Here is a 16,192-nt window from a genome sequence, read left to right as displayed (position 1 = left end):
ATTTTGGTCCTAATCTTTAAAAACAAATAGAGACAAGTAACAAAATAACTCTCAAACATATTATAAAGAACATTTATAATGTCGTATTTCTAATAGAACATTTTAAAGGTCCCGTATTATGCCCCTTTTCACAAGATGTAAAATAAGTCTCTGATGTCCCCAGAGTGTGTATGTGAAGTTTCAGCTCAAAATACCCAACAGATCATTTTTTACAGCATGTTTAAATTGTCATTTTTTGGGGCTCAGAAAAACGCTCTGTTTTAGTGTGTGCCCTTTAAATGCAAATAAGCTGCAGCTGGACGGCACAGGGGGCGGAGCTTCATGAGCTCGCGCTCAGTCTCTCAGGACAATTTCATCTCACGGAATGATGATAATATCAGAAACTCTCAGTAACGGCGTTCATTTCGAGTCGGACAATAATGCCTACAGAGTCAGAGTGCTGTATAGAGATGAAACAGGTATAGTTTAGTAGTTTAATTACGGTTATTATAACGTATTTGTCATCTGCTTGTATGTATCCATTATTCAATAGCCTACAAGTCTGCTGTCTGAATGATGATCAAACATGTACTGATGAGTTTAATAAAGTTTATTGTACATCACACAAAAGATGAAGCGTCAGTTTTACTTCATAAAATCACCGTAAGAGCTTAGTAAACACAGTAAGTTATAAGAAGTGCGCAAGTACATAAACGAATTTCGGTAGAGTTGAGGGAGCATTCCTGTGGGCGGAGGTTAGTCAAAAAACTGTTCTACTGACGTCATTAAAGAAGGAAGTAGAGGGATGTAGTCCAAACGGGCCGTTCGATGTAGGCGACTTCTGTTAAATAAAATATCTCGCTTGGCATTGAACTTTGAGCTTTATCATTTTACAGATATTATTTATGCTCTAACAGCAACATTACACACTAACTAAAGTTTGAAACATGGGATCACGAAGAACGGGAGATACAATTTTTAGCAAATATGATATTTTAAAATGTATTTATTTTCTAATTTATTACTTTAATATTACTACCCACAGAACCAAGGGCAGTACTAATTGGAATATTATCTAAAACCTAAAGGAACCTAAGTATGCATTTATTTATTTTTACGTTATACAGTAGCTGATTTAAAAAAAGAAAAAGAAAAGAAAGAACAAACAAAATATTCCATGTCTGTTAATGAAGAAAGTGAACCCACAATAAACTTAGTGTGGCTTACATTTACAAAAATCTGGTTTACCACCAATAATGAGCCACCAAAGATGAAATACTTAAACAAAAGACATGCTCTCCTCTAGTATTGAGAGAAACACCAAACCATACATTCATTAGATAATACAGACCAACCCGCATGGAGACGAAAAGCAGAAATCACTGATTTAAACTCGATTTGCACAAATAAATGAAAGCAGCTGCATCAAGTAAAAATTTCTAGTTAAATTTAAAAAAAAAAAAAATCCATCTGTGAACAAAGCTCAAAGGTATTAGAGCTGGTCTGACTGTTTGCGCTTATGTTAACAATAGTCAGAAAAGAATGTTAACAAGAAATTCACAGGAAAAAGGATGTGCTTGGGATTTAGAGGAACATTTCTTTTAGGAATAAAAACATTGACTTTGAACTTTCTTCGTTGTATACCACCTGTTTTCAGTAAACTCTGTCTGAGTGGATGAATCAGAGATAAACAAATGTGACATGAACCAGATGCACCAAAAAAAGATTGATGGAAGCCTATGAATGGCTCTTCTTCTCTAATAATCACTAAATAAATATTTGAAACGAGAGATGCACGGTATATTGGCACCATACAGGTGGTCGTCATATATCAACTGATACACTACTGTTCAAACGTCATTATCTTCTAAAATATTTTTGAAAGAAGTCTCTTATGTTTAACTAGGCAGCATTTATTTGATCAAAATACAGTAAAAGAGTGACATATTACAATTTAATATAACAGACTTGTATTTGAATATATTTAAAAATGTAATTTATTCCAGTGACGGCAGAGGTGAGTTTTCAGCATCATTACTCACATGATCAGAGACATTTTACTGTGGTAGTCAGCGTTAGCGGTGTTAAACCGTGTTCGGACGTACATCGATACCATTTTGCTTTTTTTATAGAAATAAAAATCATTTAGATCAGTTGGACAATGGACACTACAATTATAAACCGAAAGTGTCTTACAACGGAGTCAGATTTCACTTGTGATGAGAGTAGGGAAAGATGACTGACAAGACAATTGCGGAGGATTCAAGTATTCGTTTTGTATAAATAAAGGGAAAGTTGTAAAGATCTAATGTTAAAGATCAAAATAAATGCAACAGATCCCGAGTGTCACTGACAAATATCTTATCTTGTCACCGTGCGAATTCAAATAACAAAAATGTTTAAATAGAATATTTAATTGCTTTATAAAAAGACTGATAATTTAATACCACTTAAATCTGAAACTGAAAAACTAAATTTTTCATACTGCACATTATATCTGTGTGATGCATAAATTCACTTGTAGTAGCATTTAAAAACATCAGTTTTAGAGATTTATTTTTAATTATATATTTAAATGTAATAGTATAGAATTTGAGACCATCTATTTATTGGTTATCAGCCAAACCATGAAAACAAATATCAGTCTAAATGTCTCAGTCCATAATGACCTTTGCTTTAGCTTTACCTGTGTGTGAGATTATGGGCAGAATTAATTAGATAAATACACATCCCACAACATAACTGCCTACATTGTTGGTCTCTTGTGTATTTATGATACGGTCCAAGTCAAAGTCAGTATGAAGTACTGTAGGAAAAAGCAGTAGGTGGAGGAAGGAGGGGAAATGAGCGAGTTGAAGAGACGGTGGAGATGAGGTGGTGGGGGCGGGGGGGATAGCTAGACGCTCTCTGGGCACAGAGCCAAAAAATGTCAGCGCTGCAAGACAAACAAGAGAGCTGAGAGCCCTCGGGAACCTGCTGGCTAGCAACAGCAGCCTACAGAGGAAGAAATCTGCAGCCTCTCCATCAGACACAATCAGGCATTAGAAACCCATAACTTCCGAGCCATTTGAGAAGACCAGACCTGACATGCCAATAAACCCCTGGATAACACGAAAAACTCCTTTAGTCACCCAACCACACTCAACAAATAACAGACAAAAGAAAAGACGGGTTGAAAGAACCTTTAGAGTCTGATTTTATTTCCACAGGCAACTATACAGTGGTGAAAGTGCGGCGTGAAATCCCGTTTTATGAATTCCAGACCATCTGTATGGCACCTTTTTAATTCAGCAGAAGGAAACTTCCAACCAGCCTGAATGCCAATAGAAAACAGCGAAAGGTGATTTTTCATACGTTCAGTTCCTGGCGGGCAAACATAAAAATAGCTTTTTGGTGGATTGACTCACAGTCATAGCAGTCCGATGACTTTCATCTTCCTCCAAAGTCACTAATGAAAGCACTTGCACAAGCTCTGCTGACAATTTATTGCCCTAATAGATCACACAAATGCCTTCCATAAAGACCCCTGTCATTATACTCAAATCACGTAGGTCTTTCAGCGACTGCACATTTGTCTCAATAAAATGCAAAACATCCAACAGTTCAGCACACTAATGGACTTAGCATAAGAGGAAACTCATGTAACGGGGGACTAAATTGAGAGTGATCAGTTCTGAAGTTATTAGTGATGCATCAAGGAAAAAAAAAAAAAAAAACCTTGTCAAACGAATTTTAGTGAGATTAGTACAAATCCTGTACACAGCCATGGCTTTTCATTCTTCATTCTTTCGGTCTTACGGGAGCTTCAGAGTACGTTTACATGACAACAATGTACTAAAAATGGAAACGTTTTTCCTTTGCGATTTACTACAAAAACACAAATTTTTGAAAACGGTGACGTCATGTGCTACGTATTAATTTGTAGTTTACACAGAGATAATTATGGTACTGTTTTCAAAAGGTTGTACTTTGAAACCCGTTTTCAAAAGTTAGCGTTTTCAATCCCCCAAAACGTGTTGTCGTGTAAATGAATGGCCAAAACGCGTACAAAGTTTTCTGGTTCTAGTAGAAAACGGTGACGTGTAAACAGCCTATTACACTGGACCTATGAAACCTCTAAGGGATAGTTCACCCAAAAATTTTAATTGCCATTATTTACTCACCCTCATGTCTGCTTTTTTTTTTTTTTTTTTTTTTTTTTTTTTTTGTCTATTCAATGAAAGTCAATGGGGTCCAATGTTGTTTGAACTTCAAAATATCTCAAAGAGCGAACTATCCCTTTAAGGCTTAAAGGCCTCAACATACTCACGGCGAAATTCTTTTTCGTTCTTCGTTTTGAGGTAAAACGAAGTTCGAAATAAGTGACCAGCGATATACTGTTATCGAACATCTGACGCCACCCACGGTTAGATGAATATGTAAATATGTGCTGCGCGCATTCCTCTCGGTAACAAAATAAACACATAACAAAACTAAGAAAACAGCATTTTTTTATATTTTTTTAATAAAGCATAAGAAACGCATCTGATATAGCAATGTAAACTTTACTGACTTTACTGGAATGCAGAATTGCAGAGCTTGCGCAAACATATCCACATTGCTATCAGATTCTTTTCTTATGCTCTATTTTAAAAAAATGCTTCCTGTTTTCTTAGTTTTGTTGTGCGTTTATTTTGTTACCGAGAGGAATGCGCAGCACATATTTACATAATCATCTAACCATCACTCTCAGCAGTGTGGGTGGCATCAGATATTCGATAACAACATATCGCTGGTCACGTATTTCGAACTTCGTTTTACCCCTAACGAAGAACAAAAAAGAACTTCACCATGAGTAGATTGGGGACCAGACGTGCCCACAAACTTCCCACAGTACATTTACTGACCATCTGTTGCATACTGCACACAAAACTTGTGAAACTCATAAGCTTTTTTTTAAAGAAATTAATATATATTCATCAAGAATGCATTATTATTGATCAAAGGTCACAGTAAAGACTTGTACATTATTACAAAAACAATTGTATAATTTCAAATAAATGGTGTTCTTTTGAGCTTTCATAGAACAAATCCTGAAAAAAATGTATCATGGTTTAAATAAAAATATCAAGCAGTGTTTTCAACATTGATGATAATAATAAGAAACATTTCTTGACCACCAAATCAGCATTTTGGAATAATTTCTGAATGATTATTGGACTGAAAACTGGAGTAATAATGCTGAAAATTCAGCTTTGACATCACTGGAATGAATTACATTTTTAAATATATTAACATATTACTTTTTGATCAAATAAATGCAGCCTTGGTGAGCATAAGATACTTTTTTCAAAAACAAAAAAAACACAACCCAAAACTCTGTAGGGTAGTGTATGAAAGCACAAGATATTTAGAGTTTTGTTTAAGGCAAGCAAACTATATAGCTTTGTTTTCTGCCAGTGAAATAATCAATATTACTATTGGAGAAACAAAAACCCTGGCCATGAAGTCAAAACACATTTCAACAGTTCAGGGAGACTGTCATCGCGGCTTATTCTAGATCAAATTTATCTGTGCCAGTCTATTATTGTGGTATCTATCCATTTCAGATTTACTCACCCCTAAACACCACAAACTGTGTCTCGCTTTTCATGTCGGTCAGAGGGTCTCTTCCTGTCTAAGTGGCCAGAAAAAGCCACAAATATTCTGAATACCATGAAACATTAATTTCAGATAATCTATCAAATAACTGTTACTTTCAGCACCTCACAATTGGTCTAGAGCAGTGTACAGATTTATAGACCACATTTCTCAGCCCTATGTGTTATTAACATGTATGATATTAAGACATCCTTATAGGCTAGATGAACAGGAAGTACTTAACAACTGAAGGCTGCCATTTTGCAGTCAACCAAGCAGGTGAAATGTGGCATTCTAAAAATAAAAAAATGCCTTTCAAAAGGTTAATGAATTCAGATAACTGCTACAGTGGCAAACTTGCCCTTGAAAGACTCATCTGAGCTGCCCTTTGGCCTGCGGTTTTCAACCAATCAAAAAAAGAATGTAAAGCTCTTGGCATGCCAAAAACACATCCTGAAGATTAAAAAAACTCAACCTCCTCACATCAGTCCTGTGTGAATGGAGAAAACAGCATAGAACAAAGCATGCGAAACACATTATGACAGCTAATCATAACATAGATAAAGTCTCAAGAAACTTAATCTCAATTCCAGAGGCTTACATAATTAAGATATGAAAGAAATATCTCTACATCAATATCATCTATTATGATGAACAAGTCCTATGAGGGTCAGTGGGACACAGATCCGGTCACAATCTTCAGAGATCAGCATAAATCTAACTTTAGGAATGACAGCTGTTGGTTATCTGACCAAACAAATAAAATGATAACCCAGATTGATTCAAGGCATTAATGTCAAAGTTTGACAAGAGACCAAGATCTGCACAGCACATAGCAAAGTACTAAAAAAAAAAAAAAAAAGTTTCAAAGTGAAAGGACTGTGGGAAATAATGGGACATAATCACCCAGCTATAAAGCCTACCTATACCAGTGACTGTGACAAGCTCAGATGGGAGCCTCTATTTTAGATTAGAATACAGATGCTAAACTGATACATGTGCCAAATCACCAAGTGTAGAAAATAGCAACATAGTTGCATGCATTTGTAAAATGTGTATACAGGAAAATAAAACACACACACAAAACAGATTTTTTTTTTACAAAAACCAGTTAACCCTAACATTGACCTTACTATAGAAATATCACACAATCCATGGTTTTATCTGTGGTTACTATGGTCTTGCTCAAAATGCCACAGTGAAGGAACTAAGGTTCATAGGGGAATCATGCACCAGACTCAGCAACAATGATTCCACTTCAATAACCAACAGCGACAAATGACCAAACATGAAGCCACATGGTGCAAATCCCAAGCCACAGTAATGCTGGTAAGGCTTTATAAGAACAAGCTGAGAGGGGCAATGTGACCTAAGCTTTATGGTAATCTGAGCATTAAGTGGCCTCTTTTTGTCTGACCCTTTTTCACTCCTGGAAAACACACAGCCCTTTTCAAAGGTCTGGCTCTGACAGGGGGACCCTGACCCTGTGAGGGGAGCTGAAACTTCCCTTCCAAATTAGCAACTGCACCACCACAGGAACAGTCATGGGTATGTTTGGCATGAGTGCTGTCCTCAGTAGCGTTATCATGCACAGCCTAAAACAGTATTCAGTGTCCTTGCGAAATTTTACCATGGTAACCATAGTGTCAGTCTAAATCTGCAATCGCTACCAAAACAAAACGATGGTAATTTAAAAGTAATGTCGTTTAAAAAAAAAAAAAAAAACAGTAAAATAGTGACAGGAAGATTCTGGCAGCTTACGATATTTCTTGTAGTAACAATAACCGACATTTTGACGGAAACTAGCCTATCACCAATTTTTGTAAACAATTTAACTTACTCTCAATTGGTAAACATGATTTCGACAATAAAACCTCTCGAATTCTCCCCAGAAAAAAAACAAGCACTTAGAAGCTTCAAGGAACAACTTGAGGAATCTGAATACGACCAGAAATAATAGTAGCTTCTTCGTGAGATATTTCTAATCCAAACCCCATGAAAATATAAACACCACAGCGGTTCTTTCTCTATCGTCTATCGTTCATCGTCCAGGGTTAACGTCATTGCAGAAAGACTGTAACATGATTCTCCATAGCAATATAATGTAAAACAAACAAACAAAAAACGCAATGAGTTGCCTTAGCCAACATTTTATCGTCAAAACGACGTGACAGGACTCCCCGCAAATCCTGGACACATATTTACAAAACACACCATTCGAGCGTCAAACTCTAGCGTTAAGTAAACGCAACAACGGGCAAATCATAAAATAGATCTCACATTGCCAGACATTACGCGCGCGTATGTATCTAAAAATCAACTGGAATCCGATAAGAAATAAGGCTTATCTCGCCTCTGTTTAGAAAATGGGCAAATGTTGATGTTCGGGGTAGTAAACATTTGCATACGAAAGCTATTTCTAACAATCAAAACAGAAAAGACCGTGCATGGAGTTAAATACCCTTATCGGCGAGCGTTTGAACACAGTATGCCCGGTTTTAGTGATTTCACTAATTCTGCGTCCCTCTCAATGTCACTGTCTGTCTGTCAGAAACAAAACAGCTCAAAATAAATTCCTAAAATGACGCAATATCACTGTATACCAAAAAATATCACACCCCGCCCACCTAAATATTATAACGTTTTAAAAATGTCTTGTCTTACCTTTTTTTTTTTTTTTTTTGCAGACGGAGCAACTGCGGTCTGCTGTTCAGATGTGATGCATTCAGATGTGATGCATGAGCTGCATGGTGTTGTCGATACCCGTACTGACACAGATCAGATATTATTCAGTCGCAGTCAGGACAGTCACAGGACACTCGCTCCTGCAGTGAGCTGCAATGGCGAGCCTGGCTTTCCAGTTGAGGAATTCACCTCTCAAAATGCAAGGGAATTTATCCAGATGCGAAAAAAATGCCAGCGCAAACAGTGAAAAAGACAATTTTGCACGTCAGCAAGACAGCTTAAGGTTGATCAGCTTTAACATTACGACGATTTTAGGAGCAGCTACACACGCGCGCACCCACACAGACGCGCGCACACTGGCAGTTTGAGCTTTTGTATTTTTTTGGGAGTATATAAAGTGCGTAAAGGGAAATATTTCAGCATGCCTTCAGTTCGCTAATGCGTATGTAAACGAGTCCACACGAGTAAATGTCCCGATGCTCAGAAGGTAGGGAAATTCCAATGCATCCATTTAAAATGATACTGCACTGACGTGAAGCGTTCACTGGATTTTCGTTTGTGGCGCTCCAGCAGCCATTTTGTTGAAACTGACAACAGCGGCTCAAGTCTCAGTAGAGTAAAGCAGGAAGTGCCCCCATTCCTCAGAGGCACGTCACGTGACTTCAACTAACAAACAATCCAACCCCTATGTTAAAATATCGCTCCACCTTTACTGTTGCTATGACAACGAGGGTCGAGGAACTACCTCTTCCCTCCCCCAACAACACAAACTCATGTATACCCAGCCATCCGATCCCTTGTGTTTCTCGCATTCGATTAATCATTAATCGGGCTTTCTCAGCAATACCTAAAAATGTATAAAACCATAGTTGTTCTAGCATCCATTTTAGTTACAAGGTTTTAACGTACCACATTGAATATGTATTTTTTAGACATCGTTCCACCGGCAGGGGGCGCGATTTCAACAAACCACTAGACATCACTTGGCAATCATCTCTCAATAATGAACTAACTAACAAATGAACATACAATCATTCAATGTATTATCCCTCGCTGACAGAGAAGGTGGCTTTCAGACATTCCTGTTTTGGGGGGGCTGCTAAAATACCCTCTGGACTGACACATCTTGACTGACTCACCAGCTGTTAAGTGCACTTTTTTCTCTAACAAACATCAAAACCAAAACAATTACTGCTTTAAAATTAGGTGTGCTCCATGGTGATTTATAGAGTTTGATCGTTGTTACAAATAAAATATGCTATTTTGTGTATTGTAGGCCTATATGTAATTTTGTGTATGAGATCTTCTGTATTTATTTACACCACTTTAGTAATTATCTTTATAGAGAACATGCACTGTTTTAACACATTTTGTCTGCAACAGTTGTTTTTACATCTCTGAAATGTTTATTTGTCTGCTGAACTTATTTTAATCTTCTTAAAGAAAGTTTCCTCACAGAAGCTGTGATTCCACAATTTGGGACACATAGCCTGTTATCAAGCATGGCTTTCATAAGGCATATGAAATATTTTCATACTGAAATATAGGCTTAAAAGTGTAGCATGTAAGTATATGGTCTCCACCCAGGGGGACATTTTCACACTGCAACACTGATCCTCTTCTGTCCCATTCCAGCTTACAGCTTTATCGCATAGACTGGGAAAGACAAATATGATCTGGCCAAACATTTCGCTGAGCAATGAGCCAAAACCCGATCTCACTAAGGACTCATCTTTCTCGCTCTCATTAGCATTCATCCACCCAATGACAGCCAGAGCACTTCTGTTGGCCAGATGAATCTGAGAGGATGGCTGGGTCGCTTTAGTTAGAAGACAAGGGCTCGCCGATAAAGACGTGCTGACAGACCTTCAAGGGGCCAATTAAATAACAATCCGCCCTAATGTCATCTGCATATGGATTACGGCTGAGATATGTAATGTGGTGGCAGAGGAGAAACGTGATTACTGAGTGTGTTTAATGATGAAGTACGTATAGAGGCATAAAAGATCAGCTTGGCAGGGAGGGCTAATCACAGCTTATGGCAATTAATCTCGCTTGTCGTGATAATTCAGATTCATTATTCACCGCGTCACCTCTTCAGCACAGGAGCAACATCTCAGAGTTGCAAAGGAGGCAACCCAGACTTCACCCAGGCACTGAAAAGTCATGTCTTGTGGGAGCAACTTAAGACAATAATATAATTACTTTTAGTGTGCATGCATCGGGAATGTGTGTTGATTTACAGACCAATGTTCAGGTTGCCACAGTTATGGGCAGGGCATTTCTGAGTTTTATTAATTTCCCTTGAGATCATTTAATGGATAATGGCAGGAGATGGAGCAGGATCAGGCTTTGCATGCTGCATCACAAATTACAATGTCCGAGTGAAATGTTGAAATTCTAGCTGTCACATTCAAAGAAGAATATTGTTCAATTGTGTTAAAAGAAGCCAGATAAATTATACAAAACAGTGGTAACAAGCCATTTATTAATTTATTAACCATAATCAGGTCAATATGGAATAACAGCGTTAGTATTATGTATAGCCTATATTATAGTATTTATTCATATTTTGAATTAGACTTTATTTTAAATGTTTTCAGGTTTCATTTTTATTTTTAGTAATTTTGTTGTGCTTTTGTCATTTTATTATTTAATTTAATTTATTTTTATTAAAATTTTAATTTTTAGTCATTTTAGCACTTCATTCTAACATTTTGAAATGTTGTCAACTAAATGAAATAAGTTTAAGTTTTCCATCTAACATTTAGCCTATATTTTATTTCAGCTTTGTTTGAGTTAACCCTTTTTTTAAAAGTTTTCGTTTTATTTAAAAATAACAACACTAATTTGTATTGTAATTTGAATGTGCATAATTCAAAGTTCACATCTTTTGCACCTGTTTTTTCCTTCTTAATTTAAATATGTCCAATAAAAGTTCAGAATTTGCAGCTCTGTTTAGCATTTACCCTGTTTACATCTAGATAAAATACATATTATTATACATAAAAGTTATACAATTATAAAGTTATAAAATGATAATATAATTATAAATTATAATTATATTATTAAAGATTTGAAAGATTTAAGTCCATTTAGGCCTGTCCATAACTGTCCAGCTACCAAAAAATCCATCTCAGTTCTTCAGCTCATATGCTGATGTTTATTTTAGATACATTAGCACTGGTTAGCTTTACTTAGCTTGTTATAATCACGCACGCTTGTTGAACAAGCATTATACCTTTGTGGTCTCCATGGCATTAGGGAAGCAGCGTAGAAAGGTTAATCAGATTTACAACACACATAACCATAATTGGCTTCTTTTATAGATTCAAATGAGCAATTAACTACAAGCCGCCTGTGTTGCACTTTCATTGGAAACCCGAGAATGTGCTGCCATAATAGTTTTGTGAAGAAGCCCACAGAGGCAATCAGAGCTTCCTCTTAAGCCTGCAAAGACTTACCCATGGCTATTTGGAATACTTAATTCTGATTGGTCCATAGCATTTAGCATTTTCATATATGACAATGGTATCAGACAGGTCATTGTACACTTTCAAGTATAAAACCAACCACAATGTCATGCTCTGCAGATCAATACATGTTCTAAAATTAAATTCTAAGATGCATTAAGTTTCTCTAAAAGAAAAAAATGTATCAGTACTCAAAACAAATCTGTTCATCTTAACTTATAAATGCCAGAAACAAACCCTCTGGTCTCATTCGTCAATAAAACGATGAAGAGCTCTGGCCAATAGCACATGGTAGAGAAAAGACTTCAGCCGTGCACTGGCATGAGCTGTAGAGACAGCTGTCATGCTTTGTTTATGATACATACATGTGTCAAGGAAAACTTCATTCATATACATGTAGCTCGATCGGATACTGTGTTTCCATGTGACTGCCATAAGAGCATGTTTACTGAAATCAGCGCAAGCTTTCAGGAAGGAAACAGTCAACAAAGAGAGCAAAGATTAACCACAATAGCTCTTCAAACATAAAGTGAACCACAGTGAAAAGAAATCTTTGAATGCATTTTGTTAATGGAGCCTTTGCTCAGCAATGGGAACAATTGGTTATTTTGATCTCACAATTCCTCATCCTATCTTCACCATTATCTCTTATTCAGTTGTTTTTATGTACAACAGAGTATGAGATCTTTGAAAGGCAGATGATAAACAGAGAAAGAGCATGACCTTAGCTCTTCCTGATCTACTTTGTCTGATATAGTAAAAGGGGAGGGGGCATCCTCTTTGCCATTTCTTATTCATTACACTTTATTGATGGAGCTATATGGAGGGTAGTGTGTATATGTGTAATGTGATGCAGAGCGAGGTATGCTGATGGGATAAACAGTGGGGTCCAAAAGAGTGCACTAGTTTTCTAATTAAATGCAACATATCATTACAAATGATACAATATTGGAATTATGAGAGGAACAATGAGAGTGAAAAGTTTATTTGGTTCGTTCCTCTTTTGCTTTAATAATTTCAAGTTAAATTTCAAGTTAAAAATTTCAGAATTTCAAGTTAAAAGCTGATGATCATGTTCTCGATCAAGATTTGAAAATATTAAAAAGCATCTTGAGCTTCAATGGAAGCAAAAAACATCTGATCGTCTCTACAAAGAGTCACATAAACAATGTCACAAATTTTGATTTGTGACCTAGTAATATTGGAGTAACTTAAAATAGTGAGGCGTGTCCAGCTGTATTCAATAACGACATTTCAGTTGAGTATATAATCAAGTAGTATACCGCGGCAGCCCTCGTGTGAAGCCTTCATCGCGTAAAGACCGAAGACTGTAAAGACCAGCGACTCTACCTGCGCGACTCCACTGAGCAAGGACACCGACAAGGCACTTGAGTATTATTTTCGTGTTTTTTCCTTCCTGTTCTACACAACTTGTTCTCATCTTTCTGTTTGAGAGACCTCTCTTCACTATGTGCTCCCAAATCCCTACTATTACTAACACACGTAAATCAAATGTCACACGCAGGAGGCAGTGCAATCCTAACAACCTGCATACTTTTCCTGTGTCTTCTACATTACTCTCTTTTCTGTAACGACTGAGACAAATCAGACAGAATTATTTGTTATATTTAACAAATAATCTTTAAAACTCACTCAGGGATCTATGGTCCCATCCCCCCAACAAGGGCAAGAAGTAGGGCTGCCAACTTCAGAAAAGGAAAATAAGGGACAATCGTGGTTCTTTATAAAGGACACTCAAAATATTTGTACTGTACCAGACAGTGTATGTCATTTCAGTGTCTGCAGTTAAGTGTGTGTATAAAAGGTTTTCAGATATAAACACATTTGTTTTGCTTATATCAATGCTCAATTTAATCCTAAAAATAATTTTAACATCATAGAAATAAATGTCAATTGTTACACACAAACCATCTAAAGCTTTTGTAGCATTATACACTACCGTTCTAAAGTTTGGGATTAGTTATCATTTTTTTTAAAGAAATTAATAGTTTTATTCAGCAAGAATGCATTAAATGTGTTAAAAGTGACAGTAAAGTCATTTTAATGTTACAAAAGCTTTCAATTTCAGATTAATGCTGTTTTATTTTTAAATTTCTATTCATCAAAGAATTCTGAAAAAAATGTACACAACTGTTTTCAACATGGATTTCCATTACAGTATCACCGTGCAAATCTACAGATGCATACACAAACAGATGTTCCTGCCGCATTTTACTCGCATACACCTAGTTTGCAGAACAAATTAAACCGACAAACTAAACGCTCTCGTGGTGTCTGCCATTGCTAAGCAATCATGAGCCGCGTTCTCCATGATGATGAAGAAGTTTCAGCAAATGATAAATGTATTTCGAGCCCTTGCATTATGAGATGAGCAAGCTATGATCAGCTGTTCGTCCATCTTGGCTGAGCTTTCAATATTTTTACGGAAAGGCCAAATCTGATCGGTTGGTTTGATGTCACATGACTTGCTTGGGCATTCTGAAAAGTTTAGATTTTTTCATCTCGCTGCGGCATTTCTGGCCTGGAAAAAACGAGCGTTACAACGGCATTGCTCTCTATTTGAGCGTGCTTGTAGCGCGTCTACATTTAAAATAACAAACTTGAGCGCGCAAAAGACGCAACATATGTGAAGCCCCTTAGTTAATGGTTAGATCAGCGTAGCAGTCAATAAACGGGACAAATCATTTAGGCCCAATATACGGGACGTCCCGGCTAATACAGGACAGTTGGCAACCCTAGCAAGAAGGGTCTTGGTTACCATGAGTACGATCAGATAAGTTGGTTTTATTGCTGTTAAAAATGTGGTCACATGGAAAAAACCATTCTGCTATGGCAGAAGTCTCTAAACTCATCCTTTCCAATACCCCTACTACATGTCCGCTTGATCCTATTCCCACTCATCTACTTCAAGCTATTTCTTCTTCAGCTGTACCCGCACTCACTCACATCATCAACACCTCTCTTCACCCTGGTACCTTTAAATCTAGCACATCTGGAAAGTTAAAGACCAGTATCCCTTCTTCCAGTTGTTGGAAAAACACTTGAACGATGGTTTTCAACCAGATCTCTGCCCTTCTTACACAGAACAACCTCCTGGACAACAACCGGTCTGGTTTCAAAAGTGGACACTCAACTGAGACTGCCCTGCTCTCGGTTATTGAAGCTCTGAAACTGGCAAGAGCAGCTTCCAAATCCTCAGTTCTCATCATGTTGGATCTGTCTGCTGCGTTTGACACAGATAACTACCAGATCCTCCGGTCAATCCTAAAAACGAAGGGCACCCCGGCAACCGCACTCTAATGGTTCAAGTCATACCTCTCAGGTAGGTCCTTTAGTGTGTGTCGTGCAGTGGTGAGGTGTCTACGTCGCAACACCTAGCTACTGGGGTGCCTCAGGGCTCAGTGCTTGGACCACTTCTCTTCTCCATCTACATGACATCAGTAGGATCTGTCATTCAGAAACATGGTTTTTCATATCACTGCTATGCTGATGACACACAACTCCAACCAGAGGATCCGACGGTTGCTGCTCGAATCTCAGCCTGCCTGACTGATATTTCTAGCAGGATGAAGGATCACCACCTTCGACGAAACCTTGCGAAGACAGAGTTGCTTGTAGTCCCCGCCAACCCAACTCTTCATCACAACTTCTCCATTCAGCTAGGTTCGTCAACCATACCTCCATCAAGGTCAGCCAGGAACCTTGGAGTTGTGATTGATGATCAATTGAACTTCAAACAAAGACCACATTGCTAGAACTGCCCGGCCCTGCAGATTTGCCTTATACAACATCAGGAGGATCAGGCCCTTCCTATCAGAGGATGCTACACAACTTCTTGTCCAAACGCTTGTTCTATCCAGACTGGACTATTGTAATGCTCCCTTGGCAGGTCTTCCAGCATATACTGTCAAACATCTGCAACTGATCCAGAATGCTGCAACTAGAGTGGTCTTTAATGAGCCGAAGAGAGCACACGTCACTCCTCTCCTCACAAAATTACACTGGTTGCCAGTTGCCACTCGCATCAATTTCAAGTCACTGACTTTTGCCTACAGAACTACCACTGGCTCTGCTCCCTTTTACCTAAACTCATTACTCCAGACTTACGTGCCATCCAGAAACTTGCGTTCTGCAAATGAACGTTGTCTCATGGTGCCATCTCAAAGAGGCACAAAATCACTTTCACAGACCTTTACCTGGTATTTTCCCTGCTGGTGGAATGATTTGCCTAACTCAACCCGAGCTGCTGAGTCCATGGCCATTTTCAAGAAATGGCTGAAGACGCATCTTTTTCGGCAACACTTGATCCATTAATACTAACAATTTCTCTTCTCTTCTCTTCTCTTCTCTTCTCTTCTCTTCTCTTCTCTTCTCTTCTCTTCTCTTCTACTAATATATATATATATATATATATA

General features: G+C 37.6%; 1 protein-coding gene across 6 annotated transcripts in view; it reads right to left on the bottom strand.

Annotated features, from left to right (window-relative positions):
* tnrc6c1 (trinucleotide repeat containing adaptor 6C1) overlaps nt 1-16,192 on the bottom strand; it is a 180,320-nt gene that overhangs the window by 41,280 nt on the left and 122,848 nt on the right. Inside the window, exon 1 of one of the 6 annotated variants that reach the window (XM_079887824.1) lies at nt 8,263-8,636. The exons of 4 other annotated variants lie outside the window; for them this stretch is intronic. The gene's annotated coding sequence lies outside the window, so the exon portion shown is untranslated. Of the gene's footprint in view, nt 1-8,059; nt 8,084-8,262; nt 8,637-16,192 lie in introns of those variants that run through there. One more of the 6 variants, XM_079887826.1, reaches the window with a different exon arrangement.

Source organism: Squalius cephalus (genome assembly GCF_949319135.1).
Source record: "Squalius cephalus genome assembly, chromosome: 1".
Taxonomy (NCBI): Eukaryota; Metazoa; Chordata; class Actinopteri; order Cypriniformes; family Leuciscidae; genus Squalius; species Squalius cephalus.
This window is presented reverse-complemented; position numbering and strand designations above follow the sequence as displayed.